At 32.6% G+C, this 5781-nt stretch overlaps 1 long non-coding RNA gene across 1 annotated transcript; it reads right to left on the bottom strand.

The window, feature by feature from the left end:
- Positions 1–820: 820 nt before the first annotated feature.
- On the bottom strand, positions 821–2124 carry LOC119569244. The gene is made up of 2 exons (XR_005228238.1): positions 1984–2124; positions 821–1597 (listed from the first exon to the last, which is right to left on the bottom strand). It is a non-coding gene; the product is annotated as an uncharacterized LOC119569244 (long non-coding RNA).
- Positions 2125–5781: the final 3657 nt, after the last annotated feature.

Below are 5781 nucleotides of genomic sequence, written 5' to 3'. Positions count from 1 at the left end.
CACAGTATCAGGCTTCCACCATATTTCATTTACTCCTCAGTTGCAGCATAATACCAAAAGGGTTTTGCAAGGAGTAAAAATGAGAAAATTTTATAACAATAGTACTCTTTGAACAAACAAATTTTTTTTTCTTACTGTTACAAGTTTTTCAGCTAATTAATTTTATTCTAGATATTTTCAAAAATTACTGACAGAAAATGATATTTATTAATAAAAAAACAGGCCAAACTGCAGGATGTGTAATTTATGGAAACTACAACTGTTCACATCTTTTTTTATTTCACGTATCAACTAAATACATTTGTAAAAACAATTCTGTTACAACCACTCACTTTGATATCTTTCACCATACTCATTTTCTTTTAAATAAGTAGAGAATTTTATTGTAATTACCAGTTGTCTTCTGTTTTATATCAGTATCTCAGCCAATAAAACAAAAAATAACTCTTGAACCTTTTTTCTATAATTTCTGTGTTCCTTTTATCAAACATTTCAAGAATAAGGAGTCATTCAATAAATCTTCATATTTAAAGTATATCAAAACCTTGTATCATGATTAACATTAATTATGAGCCACATCTCTTTGGTTCTTACCAACTTATTTTCTCTCCTTAATTTGTATATTCTCTTCCAGTATGTTCAGGAAAAGAGTCAAAAATAAAATAACAAAATATATACAATTATAATAATAATACCAATACTACTGTAAATTAATGATGATAATGATAGTTATGATAATGTTTTAAATATCCATGAAAGAAAAGATGTAGTGTACATCCCCCTCCCCAAAATACAAAACAGGTGGAATTAAACAACTCCATTTCAATAACATTTTTAATTACAAAAATATATATTTCTTTAAGATGAACAAGATGAAATTATTTACAGTATGGCTGGATACCATCCAAACATTTATAAATATGCTATGCCACGTAGATTGCAAGGTGAAAATTGTAGCTCCCTGCAATTACATTAACCTAGTATCACAAAGATATATTATACTTCTAATAACTAATCACTGTCAGAAAAGTACTCTCATACAATGGATAAACACACATTATCCAAAACATTATGACTAGGAGGCTGAAAATAAAAAAAAATTCAGTTTACAAATTCACACAGCATAAATATCAATGAAATCCTGCATCAGAGTCATCAGAAGTTAGAAAAAACAAAAACAAATTTGAAATTCAAACATTGGAATATTCAGGGAGCTACAATTGAACATGTAAACTCCTCCAATGATTACCTGGCCTTTCATAGTATATTAAATTCTCCATTGAATTGGTTTACAGTTTTCCAACATTAAAATAATAATAAAATAATAGTAATAATAAATACATGCAGTTACATACAAAACATGTGTAATAGAATTTCACTCTCAAATACAATCCACACCAGACTCCTGTACAATGACTCAAAGGCCCTTTCAAATTTTAATAGCTAATGTAAAGTAATCATTGGAGAAATCCATTATAAAACAATGATAATGACAAATGTTTAAGCTTGACAACTCTACATGGCCTAAGCATAGCACACTCACCATCAATAATTAACTTTAGGGGTGATTGCAGCTGCTGGTTTGCCAGCGATGGTGCTGTAAGTTAAAAAACCTTTTCCAATAAGAAATTCTTGTAAATGGTTGGATGGTTACATTAATGCATTAATCAACCTACTATGAAGGCAACAGATATTCTTAGTGAAGAAATTATACACAATATTATGGGAAATCCATGTACAATATTTTCCTTTAAGTTGTGAAACTTTAAAAATATATTGTAAACTTTAAAAACAACAAAATTCTTTGCAGTATCATTCAATGTTGATAAGTACTTTTAAATAAAGTCAATCACTACTGACAGTTATTATAGAATTATCAGTGACAAATTAAAAAAAAAACATTCATGATAACTTTCTTGCATTCCAGACCCCACCCCTGCTGTAACACCCGCTGGAAAAACATTCACATAAAAAGATGCTTACCAAGAGAGGGGAGGACAGGTGGCAGGGGGCTAAAACGGTGTGGTTGGGTTGGGTCCCTGTCCCTTTTTGGGATCAGGGGGTCCCGTCCCACCTGTTCCGTGAAACTGCTGCCGCCCCCGTCCCGTCACCTCCCCCTGGCTGTGGGGAAAAAGAGGAAAACGTAACACAGCTAAGGAAAATTGCAGGTTTAACTGCCAAAATCAGGAAAATATATACATATCTATAAGAAATACTTGTATAACTTTTATACATTAAAAAAAGACCTCACTTCACTATATTATCTATAACCAAATAAATCACCAGTCACAAGGTCACTCAACACATAATCTACACAGTTATACATAAAACCACATTAGCATAATTACATGCAAATACCTTAATCTGCCCTAATTCATGACAGAATTTCAACCATAACCAAACATTTGTCAGATTTATATAACATGATTTTGAATTCTGGGGAATTTATTTCACTAAATAACTATCACAATCACAAAAGAAAGCTTCTTTCCTGCTTTTTTAGCACAATACGAACAATATTCAATGGGGTTTCATCACCTTAAAATGTAAGCACATACCATTTGAGACCACTTTTTCTTCCCCACTGGGGTCATTTCCCCTACACAACATTGTCATTCCCAATTTGCTGTCATTCAAAAAGGGTTGTTTGGTTCTTGAGGATAACTTAGGTGCTTCATTTGTGCTCGACTCTTTTTAGTTTCCTGAGACTCTCATTCCCCCTGCCAGCTGATCACTTTCCGGCAAAACACTCTCCACTGTGCGTCCAATTCTGCCAGCTGTCCCTTTTTTGTTCCCTGTTCCGCTTGGTTCACTCTTTGCGGGACATTTTTCCCATCTCGGGGTCTTCCAAAGGATAAAGTCATGGGCCCTTTCCCTCTTCTTTCCCAAATGCTGGTTGATCCCTGAGATCCAACAGAAGTTTCCCGAATTTTTCCTCGCTCGCGGGGGGGGGGGGGGAAAGGGGACCTTCATCTCTACCCTCATCTGCCCATCGTTTCCCGGTGTAACACACAACCTTTTTTGAGCTGGCTCAGAGGGGTGCTGTGAATGGGTGGGAAATAGTTTGCGGACAGTACTGGGGTCCGTGTAACTGTTGGGGTTGTAGTTCCCAAAGGGTACGGTGCCTGTAAGTCGGGCCAACTTTTCCACCAGGCGGAGGTCCCAAGCGAGCCAGGGGGTTGTCGACCCCGACTTGGGGATCCTGACAAGGTTGAGCCGGGGTGGGGAACGACAAAGGGGCCCCCCATCCTCCTGTGTTCTTCTTGGTCCACAATGATCGTACTGGGTCTGTGATGGATGGCATTGGGCGCTGCACCCTCCCTTTTCTCCCCGCTTCGCGCAGTAGGGGAATCAGGCCCCAGGCGGGGCGTCTGGGCGGCAGGTGGAGAATGGCGTGGAGTCGAGGTGGAGAGTCCGTGGAAGGGAAACTGGCATGAGAGTCTCGGGTTGGACTAGGGATGTGACTGAAGCTCGAGCAACTATTCTGGTAAAAAGCATTAGCAAGGATCCCCCATATCAGGCATTCTGGAGTCCACAGCCAGCATGGCTCGTGTCCATGGGCATGGCTCGGGATGCCAGCATTGATCTCTCGTCTTCTCATATCAAAAAAATTTGAATTTGTTTCCTCCCTTACCCCAAAAAGTTCAAAGCTCGTCTTTTCAGAGAAATCGATAGCCGAGAAACGCCATCTTGTAGGACCTAGATACCCCGAGAGTCAACAAGGCGTTTTAAAGTCAGTATTTAACAAGATTTTATGGGGTTCTTCACCCCCCCATGTGTTTAAATATTCTCGACAGTCCTATTCATTTACAGAATATTTTTAAGACAGAAACTCCCGGAGAATAGAATATACCAAAAATTTGACTACTTACGCGCTTCCAACGTCTCCTCAACAGTGTCGGGGGGAGGCGGCAGAGGTGGGATGCGTGAAGCCTTTTCCGTGATTGGCGCGCCAGCGGGTGTGCTGCAGCCTCTGTCCGTTGGTTGAAGATGGGGGTATATTAAATATAAACGTGAGTAGGAAAAAATTTTTTCAACGAATCGAAGAAAGGAATCGAACTTCAAGGTTTTTTCACCCCTTAAAAATTCACAAAATTTAAAAAAAAATTTTGATAAATGGACAATTTTCTCATTAATTTCCCACTCAATTTCCAAAAATTTCTGGGTTTTCCTAAGTAATAGACTAAAAAAAAAAAATAGTTTTTCCCCCCCCCTTTCCCCAATTTTTGTTCTTTACTGCTATTCACACCATAAAATATGCTTTTTATTTTTATTCATACTGCTATTAAAACTTTACTATTATTTCAAATTTTTGTTTTTATCATTATCATATTTTCATAATCAAAAAAATTATTTTTATTAAAATTTTACTACACTACTATAAATATTTCCTTTTGTTGTTTAAAGCTTTTGTTGTGTTTGTTTTTATTATTGTCTCACTGTTTTTGTTATTCTTATATTGGGGTTTTTTATATTATCATTTTATTGTTATGGTTTTCATTTATCATTATCATTTTTTATCATTATTTTATTATTTTATTATTATTATTATTTTATTATTATTTTTATATTATTATTTTTATTATTATTATTATTTTTTACACACACACCATTTTGTATATATTTATTTGGGGTGTGTTTTTAATTTTTGTGTATATATTATATATAAAATATATATATATTATATATATTAAATATATATTAAATATATACAACATAACTATAGCATGAACACACACACACACACACCACACACACAACACACACAACACACAAAACACTATTATATATATATATATATAATAATTAATATATATAATATATATATTAAAATTTTATATATATATATTATATGTATATTATAATTTGTGTGTCGGTGTGTGGTGGTGGTTGGTGTGTGGTTGGGGTGTGTGTGTGGGTTTTGTGTGGTGTATGAAAATTTATGTATAATTTCATAAAAAATAATATATATAAAATATAATTTATATATATATATATATATATATATAATATTAAAATATATATTATATATATAAGGTATGAAAGAAATGAATATCTTCAAAATCAAGGATGTATTTTAACGGGTTTCGATTGCGTCTTCGTCGAAATATAGTATTTCTGACGAAGACGCAATCAAAACCCGGTCAAATACATCTCTTGTATTGGAAGATATTCATTCTCTTTCATACCTTTTTCTTTTGTAATAAAATAGGTTCATATATATATATAAATATTTTTATATAATTTTATATATATATATAATATATATATATATAATATATATAAAAATACATAATATATATATAATATATAAAATTATATAAATATTTATGAATTTCAAATATATATATATATATATTATTATTAATTTATTTTAATATTATATATAATTATATATAATTAATATATATAATTAATATTATATATATATTTATATATATATATAATATATATATAATAATATATGTGTAATAATATAACAATATAATATATATATAAAAATTATATATTATAATATATATATATAATATATATAATATATATACACATATGTTGTGGTGTGCGACACCCCCAAATACACAAAATTAGATACATACACAAAACCCCCCAAAAAATTTTTATATATATATATATATATTTTAATATATAATATATATATATTATTATATTAATATTGTTGTGGGGTGTGATGTGTGTGTGTGTTTGTGTGTTGTGTGTGTGTGGGTGTGTGTGTGTGTGTGTGTGTGTGTTTGTTGTGTGTGTGTGGAAAGTGTATGTATT

Source organism: Penaeus monodon, unplaced genomic scaffold, assembly GCF_015228065.2.
Source record: "Penaeus monodon isolate SGIC_2016 unplaced genomic scaffold, NSTDA_Pmon_1 PmonScaffold_13627, whole genome shotgun sequence".
Lineage (NCBI taxonomy): Eukaryota > Metazoa > Arthropoda > Malacostraca > Decapoda > Penaeidae > Penaeus > Penaeus monodon.
Note: the sequence above shows the minus strand (reverse complement) of the source record. Positions and strands in the feature narration are given on the sequence as shown.